General features: G+C 37.5%; 2 protein-coding genes across 2 annotated transcripts in view; one reads left to right on the top strand and one right to left on the bottom strand.

Annotated features, from left to right (window-relative positions):
* si:ch211-264f5.6 overlaps positions 1-5379 on the top strand; it is a 42766-nt gene extending 37387 nt beyond the window's left edge. The window contains exons 10-11 of the mRNA XM_087295316.1: positions 187-3093; positions 4070-5379. The gene's annotated coding sequence lies outside the window, so the exon portion shown is untranslated. The remainder of the gene's footprint in view (positions 1-186; positions 3094-4069) is intronic.
* A 3393-nt stretch (positions 5380-8772) lies between these two features.
* Positions 8773-27638, bottom strand: part of jupb (junction plakoglobin b) — a 304080-nt gene continuing 285214 nt past the window's right edge. Inside the window, exon 11 of the transcript XR_015516428.1 lies at positions 8773-9051. The gene's annotated coding sequence lies outside the window, so the exon portion shown is untranslated. The remainder of the gene's footprint in view (positions 9052-27638) is intronic.

Raw genomic sequence — 27638 nt, 5'->3', positions numbered from 1 at the left:
CTAACAAAGGAGTGGCTGAGGCTGCTGCAAGAAAACTTGTTTTCTGTCTGTTTGTTGGGTGTGTGTTGCTTTCTTGCTTTGGCGCTTTGTTGTTGCAATGCTGAAAACGGCCGCCGTTTGGGATCATTTGTTTTCCCTCGCAAACATTTCGTGGATAACCAGATATCATGTATATCTCTTCCTCAGAGCATATCTTCAAGATCAACTCTTCAGTCTTTTTTATCAAGGCAACTGGAAAAACTGCTCTCACAAGTGACAAACACCCGCCGGACTGGCCTTTTCAGGAGCTCAACGTGTTTTTAAATGTCCATTGTCTCTTTTTTGTGTTGTTTACCCATTGCAAACGAACCCCAATCTTAAGGACGCAAGTAAACAGGGAGGCCGTTTACCTTGATTTACATCTCTTCCTTCTCTTGGCTGAAGTGGACAGCTTTCTTTGTTCTTCGAGAAACATAATACGTCCTCCATCACCCTTTCAACCCTTCAACCCACAGGTCAGTCATCCTGGCTTGACGGGGTCACTTTGACAGAGCTTTATTTTGGGTAAAGAAATCCACCGTGATGTGTTTGAGATCTCAACGTACCCACAAGGCACTGAAATACCGAGATTTTAACACCTGTTCGGCATGCTCTGAAGTCCCAGGGGAATGAAGATATATACGGCTGAAGGCACTGTTGAGTTGTCGATGTCTTGGAAAGCTTCTTAACACCTTTGCTATGTTTTGCTACACTTTTTCTCTTCCTGGGTGTCTTCTTGAGTCATGCACAGAGTAAGGCAAGCTCCAACATGCTTGAATCAAGAAGCGGGAAGGGAAGAAGGGGGAAAAAAATGCATTTCTGCGGACCACGACATACCACACTGATGGAGCGAAATTGCTAGTCTGTCTATGTGCGTCCCCACAAAGATTCGTCCCGCTGTAATCAGGATTCCATTGGATTTGTGTACTAAAACAGGCCTGCTTTAAAAATGTATCAACAATCTCTGCAGTTTTTAAAGAACTAAATAGTATTTTTTTTTAATGTTTGGTTGGCGTATCATTTGTCAAAATGTGAAAATTATGTTCTTATTATCAACACGATCCCAGATCTTTCTTTTAATCTTTATTTTTCATCTTTTCGGTCTTCAACCAAAGCATTTATCTTGATGATCAGATATTTATTTACGTAGAGATGCATCTGTAAAGGATCTCAGCTTGGTTTGTTTGTTTGTTTGTACACAGAGATAAAGCGGTTTGTCCCTTTTTATGTTTATTTTTTAAAGAAATTTGTAAGTTCTTCCCCTGTCGTTTTTTAAATCGTCCATATTTTTATGTTATTAGATTGCATGAAACCGCAAAACTGCCACTGATTCTGTTTAAAAAAGAGGGTATGTTTCACAAATATATTTTAAAATGTATTTCAGAGATAAAAATGTGACCAACATAATTAAACATATAACTAATAAATGTTGACGAATATTTTTCTATACATTTTAGTTTGATTTAGCTCTCTGTATATATTGTATATGTATACTAGAAAGGCTCTAGCTATGGAAAAAATTAAGAAACTGCTTAAAAATGTACAATTATTCTGGATTCATGATTAACAGTAATGTTATGTTTTGTTCTATAAACTACTATTGACATTTCTTCTCTTATTTGTCAGTAAAATTGCTAAAAATACCAGTGTTTTAACTTTAGAAGAGTTAAGAAATTATAATGGTTTCGCGGGGGCTCAGTGGTTAGCACTGTCCCCTCACAGCAAGAAGGTTGTTGGTTTAAGGATCAGTTGGCGTTTTTTGTGTGGAGTTTGCATGTTCTTTATGTGCTCAGGTGGGTTTCCTCCGGGTGCTCCGTTTTCCCCCACATTTCAAAGACATGCGTGAATTGAATATGCTATATTGGCCATTGTGTGTGTGTGTATGTGTGTGTGTGTGTGTGAGTGTGTTTCCCAGTACTGGGTTGCAGCTAGAAAGGCATCCGCTGTGTAAAACATATGCTGGATAAGTTGGTGGTTCATTCTGCTGTGGCGACCCCTGATAAATAAAAGTACTAAGCTGGAGGAAAATAAATTAATAATTTAGTAATTAGTGGAATAAACTTAATTTCAATCAGAACTCACAATATGTGATATTTTAACAATTTTCTGGAAGCAAAGTGCTCTCAGGGTGCGTGTCCACCAAAATGTTTTTTGCGCTGCAGAAACATAAGCGATGTTCTAGACACGTTCAGCTGTGAGTATTTTTGCAGTGCTGCTTTTTTTCCAATCTGTTGTTATGATACAGAGTATCCTGCTTTACAGCTACAAATTGAGGTCTTTAGCAGATTATTTGTTGACATTTGCGTGTTATTGTCCCGCCTATCCTTCAGTATGATTGGATGGCTAGCTCAAAAGTGACACTGGTATACTTTTTAAAATTTTCTTACTTGCTAAAAAAATACCTATTTTACAGCAATGATCGTAAAACGCCTGCTAAGTTTGTTTGAGGTGCTACAATTGACAACAACAGAAAGCAAACGCTGAATAAAAACACTTCAGTGGACGCACCCAAAATGGCAATATTTTGATTCAGGTATCCGAAAGAAAACTAATCTTTTTATAAGTTTAATAAATAATATCATGATATATAAATAATACCTAATAAATAAATCCAAAAATATGTATATTTTTGAAGTGGTTACTTAATCTTTTCCATAGCTAAATATAAACCAAAATGTACTTGAAATACATTTTACAATATTTTTGGTCATTTGAAGGTTTTAAACTGAGTATATTTTTAGTTTGAAAAATATATATATTTCTGCTGCACTGTTTAACATATATTTAGCCCAGTAGTCAACATTTGAAGTAGATCAATATATATAAGCAATATCACACGAGTAGCAGTGTGATATTGCTGTATATCGGCACTGGGGGAAGGCATGCGTTGCGACCGAGTGCCTTAGTGTCCCACCAGTGACAATATACAGCCTTATCGCACTGCTACTCGTTTGATATTGCATTTATACAACAGTTTAATGGCATAATCGGGTATATAAAAAGAAAAACAAACACGGAGAGTCTAAAAATTCTTTTGTAAGAGGAACTACTTTCTTCCGCCATTCATTCACATCTGTAGCAGACGTCAGAAAAGCAGAAGCCGTTACTCATTCAACAACGTCACTTTAGAGCTAGTGTTTAAATGATTTTCTAGCGTAATGTCTAAAATGATGACAATACAAGTGATTTTCCTCACATTTTAAGATTATAAGACTAAACGGCATGAAATGCCATCAGTCTACAGACATTTCCCAGAACTTCAACCACTGGAGCTTAATAAACAAGCATTTTTTTTTAAGATGATTGCTTTAAATTTTTAAGTTAACTCAACTTATTATTTTTACATAATCGCTCAAATAAAGAAATCTAAATTTAAAGTCTCCTCAACTGAAGTTTTTACTTTTATTGAACAAACAGTTTAAACATGTAGTTGAATCATTTTTATGAGTAAATTCAACCCTGAGCTACCAAATATGTCCACCTAAAATACAATTTTAACTTAGTTACCAATTTGCAAGTTGAATTTTTTACAGTGCAGTATTTCTCTGTTGCAATCGAGATATCACAATAAATAACCCAGAAAAAAAGCCAAAGCAAAGCAAACACTACCAGATTACTATAGTATAAATACAGCACTACAACATACAAAAGAGAGAGATCGACTTTGAAAGTCTATTACCAGTATTATAATGATTTAATCAGCTGTAGTTTGAAATTACGCTGAGTTTTTCTCCTCTCAAGGCTTATTGTGTGGTCTCTGTCGCCATCTTGTGGCAGAACGTCAACCACCTTTGCTCTGCTCAGTATGACAGGCAGATGGCCGCCAACAAGCTGAATCTCCAAAATTATAAATATTTGAATAAATAGGCACTATCCTTATAAATAAACTGCATATTTGCAATCTAAACAACTACATTTTCACCTGAAAGCCTCAAAAGTACATTATGTTGTCCAACAGCTGCAATATTTGTCAAACTGTAGTAAGTCTATTGATCTGCTGTCACTCTCTGTGGTGGATTAATACAGAAGGGTGACAAGGCTGTTATTGCAGAATATCGCACAGCTAACCGCCAACGAGATTCGAGAACCAGACAGAACTTTTGTATAAATAAATATATTAACATTGACTAGCAAATGTTGACTACTGTATTTTGACCAGAACAAAATACACATGTATATTTTAATCTGTATGCGACCTGAACAAACATGCAAATACAAATGACTACTTTAGCAAGAACTACTGGGTAAACAAATTGTCTCCTTAGCTAATACGGTACAAATGTATAGATAAAACGATTCCCTTTTTTCTTTTTAACCCTACGCCAGCCAGAATCTTAACACACAGTGTATGTACAGTATCTCCAAATCAACACACTAACACACATTATCAAACTCATTTATATCCAAAGGTATTTAAGCATTAAATCCCTCCCTTTTAGCATTATTTACAATTACAACTTATTCATTTACTACAACAACTCCCCTCAAAGGTCGAGCTTTATAACTCCTTGCAAACCTGTAGACGGTCTGATCTCTGTGTGTTTTTAGTGGTCTGCGCATGTTTGCATTTAGACACCAGTAATCATATGCGTCTGACCACACACACACTGAATTAACGGTTAGTTTGTGCCGTGCCTCATTGTTGAGACAGACATCTCTGAGTCATCCTTGTGTTCTCTGTAACGGTTTATATCAGGTGATGTATTAAATGTGAAATATGTCTTCATTTAGGATAGATAGATTTTGGAATTTAATTGGAGAATGTCAAATTGGCAATGGAATTGGTCGTTCAGTGTTTCGAAGTCACCATATTTAATTTTTTTTAAAGATGTGACTCACTTTTACGTCATATAAAGCAGTGTTTCTCAACCATGTTCCTGGAGGATCACCAGCACTGCATGTGTTGATGTCTCCTTTGTCTGGCTCACCCATTACAGGTCTGTAATGATCTGAATCAGGTGTGCTTGGTTAGGGAGACATGGAAATTTGCAGAGCCGGTGGCTCTCCAGGGTCGTGGTTGAGAAACACTGAAATAAATACGCAGATGCGGTCTCAAACAACAGCCTTCATTTGTGAAACGTTCTCAGGTTTTGTTTACTGGTTGTTTATAATCTCTCTAAGTTCAGTCATGTTTTTTTTATATTCTTTATGTTGCTGTTAAATATAATTTATTTTCTGCTTTTGTGTAACTGTTGAAATGTGATGTTCTTGTTTTTTTGTTTAAATGTTGGAACTGCCCCACTTTGTCATTCATTGATAAATTAGCAAGAAAAAAATATCATCATTGTAAAACTTGAATTTTGTTTATTTTCTACACCCATTTGATTAAGGCTTCCAGAAATAAATTATGCCTCAACATGACAGCGTTATTGGTTATATATGTTGGTTGGATGGATGGATGGATGGATGGATGGATGGATGGATGATAAAGGATGGACGAACATGGATGGATGATAGAGGATGGATGATAGAGGAGAAAGAATGGATGAATGGATGGATAGATGCATGGGTGGCTGGATAGATGATAATGGTTAGGCAAGTGGATGGATGGATAGATGATAAAGAATGGATGGAAAGATGATAATAGATGGATGGGTGAATGATAAAGGATGGATTGATAGATGATGATGGATGGGTGGAAGATATATGATAAAGGATGGATGGATAGATAATAATGGATGGGTAGATGATATATGATAAAGGATGGATGGATGGATATGTGGATAATAGATGTGAAGGATGGATGGATGATAATGGATGGATGAGTGAAATATGATAAAGGATGGAAGGATAGATGTATGATAATGGATGGGTGGATGATAGATGATAAAGGATGGATGGATGCTAATGGATAGATGGGTGGATTATAGTTAATATAGGATAGATGATTGAATAGGTGATAATGGATAGACGAGTGAATGGATGGTAAGATGATAGATAGTAAAAGATAGATGGATGATAATAGATATATGGATGGATGGATGGATGGATGGATGGATGGATAGATGATAATGATTGGATGGATGGACGAATGGATAGATGATAAAAGATGTATGGATGTATGGATAGATGATAATGGTTGAATGGACAGATGGGTGGATGTATATGATGATGGATGCATGGTTGATAAAGGATGGATGGATTGATAAATGATAATGGATGAATCGACAGACAGTTGTATGAATGGATAGATAATAAAAGATGGATTAATAGATGATAATGGATGGATGGATGGATGGATGGATGGATGGATGGATGATAAAGAATGGGTATATGATATGGATATATGATAAGGCGGATGTAGGGACAGATGGATAGATAATGGATGGATGGACGGATTGACGGACAGATAGACACACAGACGGACGGACGGACGGACGGACGGACGGACGGACGGACGGACGGACGGACGGACAGACAGACAGACAGACAGACAGACAGACAGACAGACAGACAGACAGACAGACAGACAGACAGACAGACAGATAGATAGATAGATAGATAGATAGATAGATAGATAGATAGATAGATAGATAGATAGATAGATAGATAGATAGATAGATAGATAGATAGATAGATAGATAGATAGATGGATATGAATGAACTGCTGTGTTTCTCAGCTGATCAGTGGCTCATTCTTAAAGCTCAGAGCTGCTGTGTCTACATTCATTCACTGACTGTGGGAGACCCAAGTATCCAATACATTCAGATGTTTCATCACTGTCAGGTTGGATTCTGAGTTTCAGCCTGCCACACCTGTCAGTGTCTCAGTGTGTGAGTGTGTGTGTTGTATCCTCCTGCATGCATGACTGCAAACTCAATGGCCATGAAGCACTATTCGTCATCTTGCCCTGAGAAACATAATCCAGTGTGACACAAGCCTGAATGTGTGTGTGTGTGTGTGTGTTTGTACAGTGCATTGTTTGTACAGATTTACTTTTTCATTCTGACTAGTGAACAATACCACGGTAACTGTGGTTTATGCCTAAACACCACAGGTATGATACTACAAAAGCTGTGGGGTTTGCCACAAAAAATATCATCTGTGGGTCAATGGGACGGCTGGTAGTGGAGTCTGCATCATGACATTCACAGATGTACAGATGTGCTTGGAACTCATGAAATGCAAGACAAGTGTGTGATGTTTCAAGTTTGTGGAAATAAATGATCAAAATACAGGTAAAACAAGATGCTATTGTCATTTAAAGGGCAGCTATTTTACCTCGTTTTCAAGATTTAAGACGAGTCTTTTGTGTCTTCAGAATGTGTCTGAAGTTTCAGTTAAAAACACTTCTCAGATTATTTATTGGACCTTTCAGAATGTTGCATTTTCTGCTTTGAACACCATGCAGTAAAGGTCTACATTCCTGCGGCTTTACCGTGGGAGCTGCGGGTCCCGACCAGATTTCTTGCGACACGGGAATAAATTTCAGAATAAAGCGCGAGAGCAGTCGGTAACTGGTGTAATTTTGGACGGGAGTGGGCGGTCTAACAAGCACGCATATGTATGTGTGTGAATTTAGCTTGTTTGTTGCTGTCTATGGCCCCGTTTACACTAGTGCGGTTTAGTTTTAAAACGGCGTTTTAGATCAAAATCCGCGTCCGCACTAGCGTTTCACCTAGCGTCTCTGAACATATCTCCAGCCACACTACGCCACCAAAAACGTATATCAAGTGACCATTTGCGCACTCTGGGCATGCGCATTCTAGTATAAACAGAAAGCTTGTGTCTCGCTCGGCATTTTGTTATTGTTAGTCAACAAACGCCGGTTGAACGTTAAACGCGATGGCAAAGAAAGCAAGAGAGGTATTTTTGAGGACAGACGACGAGGTCGAGTTGTTACTAAACATAACAAATGAATCACTGCACAATGGCGCCTAAAACAGACAATTGTGCAAACAACGCTCCCATTTCTGTGCCCATGTTGTTGTTTACAGTGCTGTCTTCCGCTAGCGTTATAGCCATGTGTTATAGCCATGTGATAGGGGCTTGACCAAGTGTGCCGCAAGCCTGCGTTTGAGTGAAGGTCTCGGCCGTTAGATCGCCCCCTGGGGGCTGGTAGCAGTACAAGTCATAAAGTCCGCCTCCTCCGTGTTAATAAAGGAGACTTGAGCCCAAATAAAAAAATGTATTACATTTGCAATAAAATGTCCCGAAAGATGGTTCTGGTCGATTAAGGCACTGGTTATTGTGCTGAAATAGGTGCAGATCTTCATTTTTGTAAACAGTTTGTTTTTAGCAGTAATTTAATGCTGGGCGTGTCATCGTGATTGACAGTTTCTCAAAGCAGCGCGTCTGAGCTTCGGCAGGAGACTGAAGTGTTATTATTCGATTTCTGTGTTATTTTACCATGACAAAATGAGTTCAGTAGTAAACTACAGTTTCTGACATACATGATCCTGGTGGAACACTGTTTATTCGCTACGGTCAGGGCTTTTTTCGGGCTTTATTAGTTTGCTGATACACGCCTAACCACCTAGATAGCAAAATACACTCGGGCCATTTCCGGCTAGATTCTCGCCTGCCGGAGACTTACCCCTCAGAGCTCAGACTGACTACCTCTGCTGGACCTACTCCGGATGCCTGGACTCACTGCCGGATTCCAGCCCGAGTCAATCGAGCCAGATGCGGCGGCCGAGCGAGCCGGCGCTGCCGCATGCGAGCTAGAATCAGCCCGCGATGCCGCGAGTAAGTTATGCGCTGCAGCCCAGAGCTGGCGCGATTGAATATATAAAACCCTCATATTTGTTAACGTTATTACATCCATTTGTGTTGATATGACAGCAAACGCATGCTGAGAAGTTCGGGGGGCGTGGTTTATTTTACATAAAGCGTTTGGTTGGAAGCTCGACTCCGCTCATTTTCGCGGCTCCTCCTTTGGCTCCATCAGACAGTCCTTCTGCGCATGTCAAGGCTCCAATTTCAGCAGTCTTTTGCGACAGTTTGTGCCCGTCAAGCAGGCGTTTTGCCCTCAAGGCGTTCAATGGGAAAGGGGCTGTCGCGTCGTCCATATTTATTTTACAGTCATTGGGCTTGACGAAGAAGGGAAGGATACACAATGACACAAAAGCCCCAATCAGGTAGCGAATCTCAGCAGTCCCGCCTCCGTTTTCAGATGTCTCCGTTTTTCCTCATCCACACTGAAACGGAGCAGCAGCGTTTTAGAATTAAAACGGTCTTTTCAGCGTTTTCTAAACGCTCCGTTTTCGGTGCTCGAGAACTCCGGCGTAGTGTGGACAGATGGCGTAACCGTAGCAAAACTTATGCGTTTTAAATCGACAACGCATTATTGTAAACGGGGCCTATGTTAGTGTGTGTGTGTGTGTGTGTGTGCGTGTGTGCCTGCGTGTATGTGTGTGTGTGAATCACAGAGAGCGTGATGCTGTCTGTGTGTGTGTGTCACTTGCTTGGTGCTTATGTGTGTTTATACAGACAGCTTGTTATAGGCTTTAATATAGGCCACTTCTAATACCAAATGATCAACTAGAAGTCATTATTTGTTATTCCTTAAACTTACATAAAAACCAAAATATAAGAAAAAGAGAGGAAAAAACAAATCAATAAAATAATGGTACAAAGAGAGATGTCACATATCACCAGAAATGTTCCCATGCTATGAACACCCAGAAATCCCTGCTTTATCCTCATTGTGAAACAGTGCACACCTTTTGTATCTGCAGTGCAGTGGTGATTGCGACTGTATTACCTGCTGTTTTGGTGTAAACTACAGTGGTTACCATGGTAGATCTGTGTCAGGGGTGTGGCCTGCACATGTGAAGTGTATCTGCATGTCCACAGAGTGAGTTTACAGCCATTTATTAATTCCTTAAAATAAAAACCCACACAAAACTCAAAAAAGGGGTCTCACTTAAGTCCTGTAAGCATTCAGCCCGGACCCACCCATAAACACTGTCCCACAGCAGATTGTACAGTAGGCTTTGAGTTTACGACTGTGGGTTTGTGTGCGGTCACCATATTTGAACATGATTCCGTAAACAGCCCGAGGCTCCAGAATGAAGTCTTTCGGGTTTTTTGTATTTTCTTTCGCGTCCCTCGCTCTCTTGTCCTGCGCTTCATATAATCCCTTCCCTCCCCCGACACACGGCCATTGTGTCTCCGCAGTATCAGTCTCTGCCTTCTTTCCTCCGCCATTAACTTACAAACCTGTTTGACTGCAGTATTCAGCGTGAGTGCACGAACCAGTAATTTACCTGCTTCTCATGCATGCATGTGTGTGTGAGAGAGAGAAAGAACAGAAAGGAGGAGGCGCACGACAGTGTTATTGTGTGTGTTTTTGAATTCCGCTGTTGAAACATTTTGCCAACTTGCTTGTGCAAGTCCTGAAGGCTGTCATTACCTTTGGTAAATGCCGAGGGTTGGTTTTGTTAGCGCTTATAATTGCATTAGATGCATTCTGATTTTGCCAAATTGAAGCACTTAATAAATGCACGGTTACAAAGCTTCAACAAAGCCACTTAAATAAGCCTAATCGTGTGCTATGCAGTTCTTTTGAACTGTCAGAGTTTGCAGATATCAGTTAGTGATAAAAAAGTTGATAGTTAATTATACTACAGTATACACACTAACCGGCCACTTTATTAGGTACACCTGTCCAACTGCTCATTAACACAAATTTTTTAATCAGACAATCACATGGCAGCAACTTAATGCATTTACGCATGTAGTCATGGTCAAGAAGATCTGCTGCTGTTCAAACTGAGCATCAGAGGCTTAGGCCGTACTCACACTAGGTACAGTTGCCTCGAACCGGGCCAAAGCACGCTTGTCCCCCCTTTCGTCTCCCCCGATGGCCCGCACTCACACCATATCGGGCCTGGGCACGCTTACGTCATCGCTGCTGCGCTGTTCAGTGAGAAGCGCTCTCTCACTCAGCAGCACAGTGGAGATTTCTCTAGTTATATCGTTTCAGTCGTTTGATATGCCATCAAATATTTCGCCAAACAGTTCTTAGGGATGCGGTGACACGCAGTCAGATATTTCGCCGAACAGATCTGCCACTTTTGGCGCTCATAAACAATCATAAAGCTCTCGTGCTGCAGGAATGAGGAGGTCTGCTGAAGGTGCGCAGCTGTCGTGCAGTGAGGGGTTTGTGTCTTTAATAAACTACGGCAGTTTGCGTTCACTGAACAGTAAGAATGATTAATAAATTTCAGTTTTGGGTTTTGGCGCGTTTTGCACTTCAAACATACCACACCAAAGCCCCAAGTGAACTGCGCTCAGGCCCACCTCTTCCAACCGGGCCAGGGCCGGCCAAGTGAACCGTGCTTGAGCTCGATTCAGCGCACTCACACTTCTCCAAGGATCCGGGAAACGGGCCTGGGCATGGTTCGGATAGCATAGTGTGAGTAAGCCCTTAGTCCCTTTATTAATCCGGGGTCGCCACTGGGGAATGAACCCCCAACTTATCCAGCACATTTTTACGCAGCGGATGCCCTTCCAGCCGCATCCTATCTGTGGGAAACATCCACACACACACTCATTCACACACACACACACTCATACACTACAGACAATTTAGCCTTGCCAAATTCGTCTGTACCACATGTCTTTGCACTGTGGGGGAAACCGGAGCACCTGGAGGAAACCCACGTGAACACGGGGAGAACATGCAAACTCCACACAGAAACGCAGAGGCTCGAACCAGGGACCTTCTTGCTGTGAGGCGACAGCACTACCTACTGCCCCACTGTGTCGCCATGTATTTTATTTATAAGTTGAATATAAGTATTATTATTAATGTTATTTATAGAAAATAGTAACTTTTTATTTCCCGTTAGTCTTATTACATGATGTAACTCAGGCCCGGATTGGCTAATCGGGAGGACCGGGAGAATTCCCGGTGGGCCGGTCCGTTTTTTTGGCCGCGAGGGCCGGTGTCCCTAGCTCCAGAGTCTGTAGCTCTCAGCAGTCACACTTTTTAAATTAATTCATTTATTTACTTGACCACAGTCTTCTTATTCATTATTTTACCGCAGCTCTGCTCTTTTTATTTATTTTCTATTTCTATTTCTTTAATTATATAACTCAGATGTGTCACCTCTTAATGTACAGCTGTTGTGGTTTAGTGGTTAGCACGTTAAGTTTCAACCCACCGACCCGGGTTTGATCCTCGTCTAAGTAATTAATTAATTTTTTTTTTATTGTTAAAACATATAATACTGTTAGGGTTGTTGAACATTTGAAGTTCTAAAGCAGCTGTTTTCTCCAAAAAAGACGTTATAGTTTAATCAGAAACTGAATTGGAAATGAGCTTATTTTAATATAGTCAGTCGTGAACTGAGATGGGCCGGTCTGAGGATTGAAACTCCAGGGCTGAAAAGGAGTCCCACTCCGGTTCTGATGTAACTACAGAAGAGTCAAGCTTTAAATTGATAAATTACCAAAACTCTTTTTTTTATTAATGCTAATGGTCTAATCCGATTTAATGAATTATGCTAAGCTAAGCTAAAAGTGATCCTGCTAGAAATCAGCTGAATGGATTCAAAAATGGTTCGAGTAAACAATCGTCTAACTCTGGGAAAAATGTTACAATGAGCCTTTTTCAAGTGGAGTGTTCTTTTAAGGACATTTTGTGGGCACTATCCTTTTAAATACAGATAAACATATCTTTTGGTGCACTATTTATCACACTTCTCAATGAAATAAATGCTTCTTTTTTTTTTTTTAAATAAACTAGTTAACAAATATTCAGTACATGGAAATGAATATATTGTGTGTAAGGATAGTCCATCTTGGTTGACTCCAGGTTTGCAGTGACAGCATGTTTCCTTTTAAAACCTTATTCAGATTTGTGCAAGTATTATAGGCGCTCTTTATGTGTATTTGTTCAGCGTAAGATACAAGGCTGGAGTCATTTGTTTAAACTTGTATTAGCATACTCTCTGTTCACGAGTGTTAGTCAAAGTCTTTCCTGAGAAACCGTGTGTGAGGTGTGTGTTTTCAGGTGAGGTGTACTGATGTTCAGGGTTCAGAGCAGATACTAATAATCATGACATGATCCATGTTGAAGTTATTTTCATAAAACATATTTAAATGAGATGTTTGTTTGTGCAGTGTGTGCAATGTTTAAAAACAGAAAGCACCGCCCACAAACTCTCGCTATTGGTAGAGCTGGTTGGGAGGGTTGATGTAGTTAAATAAACAGAGCGATGTTTACTTTTCTGTGTAGTGTAAAAAATATTTTAAATATCGTAAATTTTATTTGAAAATAATCTGTAAGGCAGATTTTTTGCTAGTTTACATTATTCTACATTGCATTATACTCATATCCACTTATTTATTTATATATCATTTAACTATTTTATGATTTTAATGATTTTTTTATTTATGTATTTATTGTTATCCAGTTTTCATGTCATTTTAATATTTTTATTAAATCATTACATTATAATTTATCATTTAATAATAATAATAATAATATATTTTTACATGTTCTTTTAACATTTAATTATATAATTTTTATTTTAATCTAGTTGTAATTAATTTTATACTGCTGTTTTAAATCCTAATAAAGTGTTTTAAAATAGTAAAATGTTTACTTTTGTTTTTTAATATTAATAATTTTTGTATTATTTGTAATATTATTATTATTTAGCTTGTTTTATTTTTATTTTTTCTTCAAACATTAACCTTTGTGGACTCCTAAATAACTAAAATGGAAAACCTTGATAACCCCGATGTAAGATATTGAAAAGGACTATCTACTAAATCTGTTTATTTGTGTGTCTAAAATCTGGAAGAGAACCGTCCTTTCGAGCCATGGATTCCCTCAGGAATGTCTCCTGTTTGCAGAGTTAGATTTATGAGTAAAATAAGGTTTGTGGTTAAAATTACTTGGAGTCTTTCTCACAGTCAGTTCTCCAACATTATTATCATTACTCTTTAAAACAGTCACCATTTTCTCGAGCATTAGCAGATCCGTTTGCTCGCTAGTGAAGCTTACAAAGTCCGCCATGTTAAAATCAATCTGCAACTCTTTCTTGAAGTGAATGGGAGATGAGCCTCGGATTGGTTTAATGCACGTTACACCCAAAACAAAAGGTTACATTAAATTCAAAATGACGATCTCTGTCAAAGGCATTCACCTAGAGAGGCGTTAGAGGGATAATATTTGTGCTGCTGGGTCACATATTTATTTAGACTGCAGTTGTTATTTAGCAATTTGATGACGGCTTGCATTTATTAATAAATCTGACATTAGCTTGACAAAAAAATCTGTAAGTGGTCATCTAGAAGTCATCAATCTCCATTGTAAAACTCGCCTACAGATTGATGTCATGAAAACTGATGTCATGTCTGAACAACTCAAATATACTGTCAATTTGAGGAAGGAAGCTGATTTTAGTCATCGGGCGATGCTCCTAAACTGCAGCTTTACTGGAAATAGTGGATCCACATTTTTAAACATCTTAGTCAGATACTAGTAATAAAGGATTACCAGCAAGAAAGGAGTACATTTTCTTGAAAAGAAATGACACGAATTTCAAATAATCAAACCAAAAAAAAGTTGCATAAGTTATGTCTTATTTTAGGCGTTCAGAACCATGATTATTCATATTAAGTCAAGGTGGACTTCATATTGAATTATGCTATATCAATATATACAGTATAGGAAGTCTATTATTTACTGATTACTATTATTTATTATTATACTTGCTGCTGGGTTCACATCAAAATCAATTTAAATCCTTGTGCTTACATACAAAGTCAATGCAAACATCTGAAGAGAAGCAAATTTCCGCTGACCACCACAAATTATATTAATTCCCACACATGCAGTGGGTACGGAGAGTATTCAGACCCCCTTAAATATTTCATTCTTTGTTATATTGCAGCCATTTGGTAAAATCATTTAAGTTATTCAAATCCTTTGCTCAGTATTTCGTAGAAGCACCCTCTAATACAGCCATGAATCTTTTTGGGAAAGATGCAACAAGTTTTTCCACACCTGGATTTGGGGATCCTGTGCCATTCCTCCTTGCAGATCCTTCTCAGATCTGTCAGGTTGGATGGTAAATGTTGGTGGACAGCCATTTTAGGTCTCTCCAGAGATCCTCAATTGAGTTCAGGTCTGGGCTCTGGCTGGGCCATTCGAAAACAGTCATGGAGTTGTTGTGAATCCACTCCTTCGTTATTTTAGCTGTGCTTTGGGCCATTGTCTTGTTGGAAGGTAAACCTTCGGCCCAGTCTGTGGGTCTGAAAACTACTCCATACCCACTGGATGTGGAATTCAATTCAATTCAACTTAGCTTTATTTGTATAGCGCTTCTACAATGTAGATTGTAAAGCAGCTTCACATAAATGGTCATAGTAACTGGATCAGGGTAGTTCAGTTTTTATTGTTTAAGTTCAGTTCAGTTTAGCTCAGTTCAGTGTGATTTAAAGTCATTACTGAGAGTCCAAACACTGAAGAGCAAATTCATCGATGTGTAGCTTTTCAGATCCTGAACCATGCAAGCCAGTGGCGACAGCGGAGAGGGAAAAAAACTTCACAGATAGGAGAGTGAAGAAAAAAAAACTTTGAGAGAACCAGACTCAGTTGGGCACGACCATTTTAATTTTTCCGCTGGCCAAAAGTCTTGTGCAGAGCTGCAGTCTCAGCGGTGGAGGCTGGAAGCGGGCTTCTTACAAGAATTCAACTCAATCTGGTCTTCTTACAAGTTCAAACAATTACATTATTAATATTCAAATAATTCGAGAGGAAAATTCACTTGAGGTGAAAAACGTATTGTAAGTTTAACCCAATTTAAATTTTATTGTAAGTGAACCCAGCATTATTTTATTTACAAAATCAAGGCAAATCTATTTTCAAACATTTCATTTAAATGGAAATTAATTTAATGGGTCCTATCATATATCCACTGCTTTTTGCTAGTTTTAGACATGGAGCAGGTATTATTTTTATATCCTGCTCCATGTTGTTTAAATTGCAAATGCTAATCCATGTGTTAAGGCGCATTGTTGGTACGTTGGTACTACTGCGCTGCTTTTTTACATTTATTTAAATAGCTCATTAGTTACATGCACTTAAAGGCAAGTCCACAATGTGCATAAATTTACCTTATTACACACACAGGGATGCCAACAGCACACAAACATCTCTAAAGATGAAAAAATCAAAGGATTAAATTGGAAAAGAGTATTATTGTTTACATGAATATAAAAACTGCTACCTCCTCCCACACCTTCTTCACCTCAAGGAGTTTTAAACCAGCCTGATCTCACGAGAAAACGTAAGTATTTTACGTTTTGCCAGTTTAGTGGCTAATTCGAACAAATTCGTACGAGTTCAGTCGTACAAAATTGTACAATTTTAAAAAGAAGGCGTGGCACCTAACTTCAACCGTCATTGGGGATGAGCAAATCGTACTAAATTGTACAAATTAGATTGTACGAATTAGCCACCAAATCAAAAAGTTACGAATTGCCGTGAGATTGTGTTGTTTAAACTCACGCATGAGCAGATCCGTTTGCTTGCTAATGAACCATTCAGTTTTTTTAACTTACAAAGAGTGCCATGTTAAAAGCAAATGTGTCATGGTGAGACTGCAACTTGCTCTTAAAGGGAATGGGACATCAGATTCTAACCAGTTTAATGCACGCTACAACCAAAACACAACCATAACTTATTAAGAGACTAAGGACAATCCTTTTAGAGGATGCGCTGTGTTCACCAGTAATTGTTCACATGCATAAAATAGCCAAAGTTAATTAGTTTTTTGTTGTTGTTGTTCATTTTGATCATTAAAATATAACCCAATGTATGCTCTAAAATTTTTTTAGCACATTCCTCAGATATGTCATGAATTAAGTATAATATATAAGCTCAAATCATAAGTGCCAAGTCATGTCTCACTAAATATCTGTAAGCCTGGTGATTATAAGCTGTAAAAGCACTATTCAAACAGTCAAAGCTGTGCTGAACTCAAATGAAGACACTCATCACGGTAATGAAAGCTCTAAAGACAACACTGAGACGTTAAAAGAGAGATGAAGCGTAGCTGATTTACAGAATCAACATTCACCCCAGAGGATCTCAAAAAGCCGCTGTTGTCAGCTAAAACCTTAAATCTAGAAATCCCAACAAATATTCAAATATTCTGCTTTTATCCTGTTTATCTGGCAGAAACCCAACCACATCACAGATATGTTGTTTCACATGTTTATTTTGTCGTCATATATATATATATATATATATATATATATATATATATATATATATATATATATATATACATATATTATAACAGAATTTATATATATATATGTATGTATATATATATATATATATATATATATATATATATATATATATATATATATATATATATATATATATATATATATATATTATAACAGAATTTAAAAAAATTGAAAGAAAAAGGTTTGAAGTGGAGGATGAGTAAATGACAGAGTTATTTTTTGGGTGAACTACCCCTTTAAAAATTAGTTTTTGTTTTTAATAATTTATTTTATGATTATCACTTGGGAATTTCATGAGAAGTGTCACAATCACCAGCGATCCGGGCTTGTAGATCACTGGGAATCATTCACTTTCTCTCAGGACTACAAATCTGTCACCATATGGATTACAAATCCTGTCATGCACCACACACTCACACCTGTTCCGGTTTTCCGCTGAAGCTGTTCAGAACTGACTGATTACATGGACTTTAAAAGCAGCACAGACACACACACTAGTTGCTGAGTCTTGTTTATCTGTGAGCATTACGATGCGTTTTTCCTTGTTTAGCCTTGCTGTGTTTTGACCCTTTGCTTTGTTTGTTTTGATTCATTGCCGCCTGTACTGACTACTTGCCTCTTCTTTGACCACAATCTCTTTCACAACATAGGATTGGGATCGGGAAAGGTCCACGTGCTCTGCATGTACCTGTGTGACCCTGTTGACCATTACCTGCATGACCATTTTTGTAATGAACTGCATATGGATCCATAGTTGGGCGTATAGAATATTCAAAATAATATACAATTTGCATATTTGCAATAAATATGCAAAACGCTCTTTACTATTAAAATATGAATGAATGTAGCATTTTTAATGTAATTTTACTGAATTTATTGATGTATTTATTATAGATTTTATAATCACCATCTCAATCATGACTATACAATATCGTCACAATGCAAAACATTTTAATTCTTTATGCAAATTATTGCCTGTACAGTTATTACAGTTACATTTGCAGTTTTTGTTCTACAGTTTCTTTCATTTATAGATATTTGAGGTGTTGTTTTATTATCATTTCTTAGAGTATACGCTTTTGTTTTCACCTTTACTTTTTTGACATGTGACCATTCTCTGCCATTAACAGTAATGTACATTCTCATATATCTATTTCAGTCCTGGAGCTGTAACAGTAGACACGGCCTGAAGAGCTTTATGTGAATGGAGCATCTTTTCCTTCGTCAGATGATTGGAGCATTGCAGGCGGCAGCAGGACGGGACTTGCTGATGGTAATTACTCAGGAATGCAACAGTAGAGCGCAAGCAGCCCTCGTACACTTACAAGAAACAAAACAAGAAACCCTACAGCCCTGTCTGTTTGTAAGTGTGATTGTGTGTGTGTGAGAGTGTGTGTACAGTCGCATGTCAATGCAATGAACACATCATAACATGTGACATGTTTGCACAACACACTAGAGTTTCCGGTTATCTGAACAACTCATTTGAGGGGAAGAACTTTAAATATGGTGTAAATGTCTGTCAATTAGCACAACAAAACTGATTAAATACAAATTCTGTAATCATTTACTCATCCTTATGTTCTTCCAAACTTCTTTGAAAACTGGACAAACTGAATTAAAAGTCAAATGTCTGACACTTCAAAACATTTAAAAAGGGATTAAGAGTTAAATCCGTATAAACTGAATGGTTTAATCCAATTCTTCTAAAGAGATGCAGTCAATTTATACGCTAAACAGATTAATTTAAGCTCTTTATACATAAACATTGAGTGAATTTACTGTACACTACCTGACAAACGTCTTGTCGTCGATTCCAGTTGTAAGAGCTGGAGACTTCTAGTTGATCATTTGGGAAAGTGGCAGAAGGTCAATTTTTCTGGTCAATCATTTGGTGAACTGCATCAAAATCATCACAGATACTGCAGAAGACCTATTGGAATCAGCGTAAACCCAAAGATTCTTACTGAAATCAGTCAAGTTTGGTGAAGAAAAAATCATGGTTTGGGGTTACATTCAGTATGGGGGTGTGCGAGAGATCTGCAGAGTGGATGGCAAGATCAACAGTCTGAGGTATCGAGACATTTGTGTTGCTCATTACATTACAAACCACAGGAGAGGGTGAATTCTTCAGCAGGATAGCGCTCCTTCTCATACTTCAGCCTCCTGAAAGCAAAGGTCAAGGTGCTCCAGGATTGGCCAGCTTAGTCACCAGACATGAACATTACTGAGCATGTCTGGGGTAAGATGAAGGAGGAGGCATTGAAGATGAATCCAGTAAGAACGCTTTCTTTGCCGTTCCAGATGACTTTATTAATAAGTTATTTGAGTCTTTGGAGAGATGTATGGATGCAGTCCTTCAAGCTTATGGGAGTCATGCACATTATTAATTATTGTTTCACTGCACCATGACTTTATATTCTATACTGTACATTATTTCTGTTAAGACTTTTGTCTAAGCAAAGTCAGACCTTACTCTCCTAATTTAATAATAAAATAATCAAGGCATGATCATATTTTATTGTGGTAAAATAAGTGTAATCTAGAGACCTTTGTCTTGTACCAAATGATCAACTAGAAGTCAAGTTATTATTTGTTTTTCCTAAAACTTGGATAGTTGACCAACTAATTCAATGAGCCTTTGTTTTGGAAGTTTTAAAGAGTTTTCAGAAGAGATCTTTCATATTTAATTAAAAAGATCTTCATTTTTTGTTCTGAACAGATGTCCCTGTGGCTTTACATCAATATGAAGGTGAGCAAAGGATGACAGCATTTTCATTTTGTGGTGAACTGTATCTTCAAAACCACAATATGCTGTCTAACTCCTATTTAAAATTGAAAAACTGCATATGTGTGATTGTGAATGTTTCAGTGGACATGAAAGCACACGGCCCTGTTCTCAGAACTGAAAGCATACTCCCAATTATCGATCCCTCCTTTGCTCTTTAACCCATTAGCTCAGTAAACAACACAGACTGTGATTCACCGACAGACTCCCTGTGGGCCTGTTGTGTGTTTTCCTTCCGTGCGCAGAGTAGTTTAAGTGCTGCCCTTCAGTGGAAGCTACTTTATGTTGAGTTTAAAATATCAGAGCGAAACAGAAAACAACCATCGTCCATCAACTACATGTGCAGGTACTAACAAAATGTAGGCTTTTCTTTGGAAAGCAATGCATGGATTGAGTAGGATTCAAGTGTAAAATTATCCAAGTCTTGATCTTGTGGTCAATATAAGTGTTATCTTAAAGAGCTATTTTATTATCTGATTTAACCCAAAAAGTGTTGTTTTTCCGTTTAAATGGATACTAACTAGTACAGTTTACAGCGTAGATAACATCTGACAGCATGATTGACATCGAATGTGAAGAATTTTAAAACATTAAAGGGACGGTTCACCCAAAAATGAAAATTCTGTCATCATTTACTCATCCTCCACTTGTTTCAAACCAGTTTAAGTTTCTTAGTTCTGTCAAACACAAATGAAGACATACTGAAGAATGTTGGATAAACAGCCATTGACTTTCATGTGGACATAACACAGTTGATACGTAATTCGTACAGATCACAACCAATGGTTTGGAACACACGTAGCTCACAGATTTATATATATATATATTGCTGGTAGATTAATCTTAAATTTGTAACGATCGCAGAGAGATTGCCTCTTGCATCATTCAAATCAAGTATGAAAGCATTTAGGCATTCCTGTAAAATTTAATGATGATGGAAGAAGTTGTGGTGGGTTATTCAGGATGTGGTGGGTTTCTTAGGTTATTAAAGGTGTTTTCTGTCACTACTTGTTTAACCTGCATTAATTCATTCAGTGTAAGCTGCACAATTAATCATTAAAAGATCAGGATCTCAACACGCACTCAACATATATTATAAATGATGCTGATTTGCATATGTTTATTAATCCTTCGAATCGCTGCATTCAAATCTGTGTTTGAAAAACACAAAAATCAAGAAAGAGATTCAGTCTTTGGCCTTTTGGGTTAGTTATGAAGTTACAAATAACACAGCAGTACTGGGATAAAAGTTTATAGTTTAGATAAAACCACAGATGTTAATGGTAAGGTTTGAAACTACCGTCATATGCATTTAACGGCGCTCAAAAATTAAAGTTGTTGGCAGCCATTACATTATTTAACCAATAGGTGGTGATAACCAGACATCAGAAATATGCCACTGAATAACACCTCAAAAATTATCCATCTAGCAATGAAACATTGGCTGTTTTTCAATTTTATGAATGCAGAGAACGGACTTGCGTTCTTGTGGAGACCGGTCTTGCTGGGTGTCCTCGGAAGAACGAACTCTGGAGATCAAGAGAACAGATAACGCGTCCTGTGAGAAATGAGATGCTGCATTCTTCCTGATGGTCACGTGACCTTCACACGTTTTTAATGGTAAATAATTTAAACATTACAGCATTCATACAACCATTTATTGTTTCTTCCCTTTTCAATATATATATACTATCCATGAAGACTTTACAAATATACGTTGCACAATATAAATAAAACAGATTTTAATACGAATTTCAGCAAACAAACACCCTTAATGTGTTTATCCCTTTTTCTAGATGTCCATGGTGATGTTTATATTCACCATCTCATTTAGGGGAACTCCTGAGGTAAATAAGTGATATCTCTGAACTTTAATAATAAATCTAAATAAAAAGCTGCGCTTCCCACCTCCAAGCGCAATGACTTCTGGGACTTCTAGAGCGAGTTCGGTGCTCAAGTCTGCATCGTTGCGTCCTCAATATCAAAATCACATCCGGGAAGTTTCACGCGTCCTCTGTTCTTGCGGTCTTGAGTATTGGAACTGAACTTTAACAGCTGATGATGAAGCTGATGAAGAATGCATATTGAGAAACAGCCATTACGCTTTATGAGTGAATAACTCAACTATATATTGAAAATGAGACTAAAAATAAATATGGGCTGTACGAATTATAATATTAGATTTATATATTTAACATAGTAACAGCAAATTTTTCATAGTACTGAATATTTTACTATTTATTTTTGCTCAGCTGATTATTTCTTTATTTTATAATAAAATATTTAGTTTATAATAAAAACATTTATTAAATTATAGGTTCTAAGTTCTGTTTCTTAAAACAAAAAGTGTCTTGCAGTTTTGTTTTTGTAATAAATGGAAAGCAAATGACATTTGTCTCCTCCCCTTTTTGGCAGATCTGAAAAATGGTCCGATCCGTGACTAAAAACCATAATATTATGATCTGAACCGTGAGATACAAAACTATTGACAGGTATGCAAAAGTGAATTAGTTTTTTTTTTTTTTATTCATTTGGATCAGGTGGTGTCTACACTTAAGCTGCGGTCACATTAGAGTTTGAGCTTGCGAAATTCTGTCGTGTGGTGCTGCGAAAAGGGGCGGGATTAACAAGCTTATTAGACATTTAAAAAAGCGAGCGATTGCTCCATGTTTTAAATTTCTGTCCAGAGATGTCTTGTTTTGATCCTCGATTGATCTCACGCAGTCAAGTGTTGAGATTTCTCAGGTCAGAGTTTACCAAGCTTGAACTTTGCACTGCAGCAACCTGCGAAACTTGCCGCATGACCCCGCGTTTCCGGTCTGACGCATTCGCGTGCATATGAATGGAAGTCTATGGGAGGAAAAGCCCAGTGTGACCAAAGCTTTAGTCCTGAAGGATCGGTGTCCTGCAGAGTTTAGCTCCAACCCTAATCGGACACACCTAGGCTAGCTAATCAAGCTCTTACCAGGCCAGTGGTCTCAAACTCAATTTCTGGAGAGCCGATGCTCTGCATAGTTTATCTCCAACCTCCTCCAACTCACATCTGCTTAATAGTCTCTAGTAGTCATGAACACCTTGATTAGTTGGATCTGCTGTGTTTGATTAGGGTTTGAGCAAAACTTTACAGAGCTGCGGCCCTCCAGGAATCGAGCTTGAGACCTATGCGCTTTCTAGTAACATCCTTGCTGGTGTGTTAAAGCAAGTTGGAGCTAAAATATGCAGGACACGGCACTCCAGGACAGAGTTTGGACACTAGATCATTGGTAATGTTAATTTTTTGGGTGAGCTACCCCATTAAATACTGTTTGTGGAAAGAAACAGCGGTGATCATATATAATCGTCAGCGAGTGCACAGTCATGTAAATGACAGGTGTGATCCAGTCATTTGAAAGGTAAATGCTTCAACGGTTCTCGAGATCATTGCGTAATGTTTCCTAGTCCTAGTGACTCACGCCCTAATGACAGCACACTTGTGTTTTGTCTCTGCTGGTTTTTTTAGCTGGTATTTGTTGTTTGTGTAGTTAGACTCACACATGCTCTGCAGTCTTGCATTGTGTGTCACAGGAAACCCACACCAGTCATTTTTTTAGCTGAAACTGAGTGTCACAACAGTCACCTGTGACCTGTTTTAAAGATGAATATAATAAGAGAGATGATGGTGGGTTATGGACTAATATTCATGCCTATGTCAGCCACAAACATGTTGTGTCAGGCAGAGGATTTAGACTGCATTTTTATAGGTTTAGGTTGAAATATTAATCTTTTTAGTCAAATTTTAGTACTTTATAATCTCCTTTTCCCTCCATTTTACTGCTTTCAAAACTAAACTAAGTTATGTCATCATGATTGTGTGTTTAAATTAGAGTTTATGTACACTGTTAACGATTTTTGTAAATTACACAGTATTTTACTGCAATCCCTACTGAAAAAAACAGCTTAAACCAGCCTAGGCTGGTTGGCTGGTTTCAGCTGGTCGACCAGGCTGGTTTTAGAGGGGTTTTGGCCATTTACAGGCTGGTTTCCAGCCATTTCCAGCCAGGTTTTAGCTGGTCAGGCTGGGAGATGACCAGCTAAAACCAGCTTGACCAGCCTAGCCAGGCTGGGAGCCCAGCCAAAACCAGCTATGTCCAGCTTAAACCAGGCAGGTCAAGCTGGTTTTAGCTGGATTTAGCTGGTCATTTTCCAGCCTGACCAGCTAAGATCAGGCTGGAAATGGCTGGAAACCAGCCTGGAAATGGACAAAACCCCTCTAAAACCAGCCTGGTCGACCAGCTAAAACCAGCCAACCAGCCTAGGCTGGTTTAAGCTGGATTTTTCAGCAGGGATATCAACTGTATTTTACAGCAGGGCAGTTATGCAGTATGTTACTGTACAGGTTTGTTACTGTATGTAACTGATAAAATACAGTATTTTTGCTGTAATTAAGTTACAGTAAGCTACTGGCAAACATTTACTGTAGGGCAGTTATGCAGTATGTTGCTGTATTTTCAAATGAAAAATGACTGTATATTTTACAGTAAAGGTATACAATACTGTAAATACATATAGAGCAACATAAATGGTGCAGTAAATGTAAATACAGTATTTTTGCTGTAACTGAGTTGGGTTCGGGTTGGCGAATGTTAATGTCAAGCCCTGGTTGTGAATGGATCAGATTTTTGTGACATGCGAAAAGTGTACATACAGCACTGTCACTCGAAGGACAGAGGCCAATGCACAAGACATTGGTGAGCAAATCAAGGCAAAGGCAAGTGCAGCTTGACTAGTATATTCAACATTGATCCCCATCCTGTTATAAATTTTATTGTTAATGTTTTTACTTTATGATGTTCGTTAAAAATGTACAAATATGTAAAGTTATTCATACAAATAAAGTCATTTTTTCTATTTATTAAAATTATAAATTAGGAAACCATCATGGTAGCTTTAATGTAATACATTCATTCGTTTTCTTTTCTGCTTAGTCATTTTATTAATCAAGGGTTGCCACAGCGAAATGAACCAGCAACTTATCCAGCACGTTTTACATGTTTAGCGACCTTGCAGTGTGAGGCGATCGTGCTACCCACTGCACCACCGTGACATACAGTTTGTATATTTAACTTGGTAGATTTTATATTTACCTTGGTATATTTTAACTGCTATATTTCATCCAACCACCCTTAATCAAGTTTGGGTTTTAGCCCTTCATAAGAAAAAGTTTGGGCACCCCATCTAGCTGAAGCTCTACCCACAATGCCATTTTTTTCCCTTTAGCATCACTACCATGCAAACAGCTTGCAGGCACACTGTGGTTTATTGGTGAGAGCAAAACACTTAATATAGAACTGAAAGTTTTGGTTTGGCACACTTTTAGATTGTGGGTCACTAATCAGAGTCTGTTTGCCAGTGACAATGTTTTCCAATAAGGCGGCAAGAAAATTCCGTATTGGTAAGTGGCTCTGACGTTTAATAATTCCAGCTTCAGAAACTCCACACTGCCCACATGCCAGACCGATTTTGATTTGTTGTGGCCATGGTTGAGAGGTTAAATCAATGTTTTATGAGGAACTAATGTTAGCCTGTTCCATTAGAATGAGACAGCTTCATTTGTTTCCGGAGCGAGTAGCGGTCGTAGATTGTGTTGGCGTCCATTATAGTTTAAAGCTTTCCATTAAGAACAGAGGTTTGCATTCAGCGTTCACTTACTGCACTGCTGAGGCTTGTTGTTGGCTGATGGGTGAATTGTGTGGTGTTTCTGGTACCATTCATAATAACAATTTATGAAGCTCAAAAGTGCGAAGTGGCTATGTCCTCATTCAGAAGCTTTGACATCTTGTGATAAAATAATGCTGTAATGTATTTGTGTTTATAAACTGAAATTAATGTCGACGTTAAAATTAAAATAGGGACTACAGCTCCCTCTGCAGGCTTGACATGTCTTTTTGTTATTGTGGTGGCGCTTGATGAGGTAAATTTTTCGGTAACACTTTACAATAACAGTACATAAATAATGATGTATTAATATGTAAACTAAACATTACTTTGTTATGAATTAATGATGAGTTAAGATATGCACTAATCATGAATTAACTTTAACTACAACATGATTCACATCAGTTCATGTGTGAATAATGGCTACCTTAATTACTTGTTAGTTCATGATTGTTTGTGAATGAATGTATTAATTACCACATTAGCTAATGCTTAATTTAACCATGATGAACTCATGATATGTTAATGTATAATTATGTTGTGACTTTACTTGGAGGGGCACATCATCATTAACCAATTCTTAACTACTCATGAACTCCTTATACACGTCCAACTAGTGAGTTTACACTGAATAACAATAGAAAAGTGTTCTGTCAACATCAACATGAAGAGGAGTTCATAAGTAGTTGAGGATGAGTTAATAGTGATGTGCCCCTCCAAGTAAAGTCATGACATAATTAACAGCTCATGAGTTCATGTTGGTTACATTTAGCCTAAACTTAAATGTTAATTAATACATTAATTAACAACAAGTGCTAACAAGTAATTAAGGTAGTCGTTATTCACACATGAACTCATGTGACTCATGTTGTACTTAAAGTTAATTCATGATTAGTCCATATCTTAACTCATCATTAATTCATAATAAAGTAATGTTTAGTTTACATATTAATACATCGTTATTCGTGTACTGTTATTGTAAAGTGTTACCAATTTTTCTTTATTATTGCCATTATTGTTATTATTGCGTGGTATACTATTTGAACAGGCCAAAAGTATTAAAGTTGTGTACGAATCATACAATAATGAGCAGTTCTGAGTTAAGGAAGGTGACTGGGGCCAAAAATCGTCGAATGAAAATCAAATGAAGTTTGTTAATCAACGCACACACAGTTTGACCTTGTATGACAGGATTTTCTTGAAACAGTGATCTAATGTGTGATGCTGTATACAGTATATGTAAAGAGTTTAGATGCAAAAACCTCTAAACGTCGTCTGAAATTTTCCTTTAAAATTAGTGTTTTTTTATTAGACTCGTGTGTATGTTCAGTAACATCACTTTTATGGCAAAGAATAAGCCTTTTTCCTGTTCTTTAAAGTGAAATATCTCAACATAAACAAAGAGAAAAATGTTAATTTCTGATGGAAATTTCAGACAGCACTGAGATGTTTTTTGCATCTGAACTCTTCAGTTATTATATTTTTCACAATGACATTGAATAAATATATATAATACTCCATCACAAATACAAATATACTAGTAAATACAGCAGTTGTTTAAATGTTTTGGCAGTCATTGTCTTTCATACTGAATTTGTCATTGTCATTAAGAAGACATTAAATGGAAAGGTTCAGCATCTGTATTGACATATTTGCGGAAGTTGCATGTACAAACGATGATATATTACAGAATTAGGATGCAATTTATGACACTGCCATAAAAAATGAATGACAATATACAGCAAAGACACACCAATGACATTAAATATTCATCATTTTATTTGATGTAGAGTTAAAAAATCTTAATACAACATTTAAATTTTGACATTGTTAATAGTTTTATTAATATTTATATATATATATATATATATATATATATATATATATATATATATATATATATATATATATATA

This window comes from Danio rerio, chromosome 19 (genome assembly GCF_052040795.2).
Source record: "Danio rerio strain M-AB ecotype USA chromosome 19, GRCz13ab, whole genome shotgun sequence".
NCBI lineage: Eukaryota > Metazoa > Chordata > Actinopteri > Cypriniformes > Danionidae > Danio > Danio rerio.
Note: the sequence above shows the minus strand (reverse complement) of the source record. Positions and strands in the feature narration are given on the sequence as shown.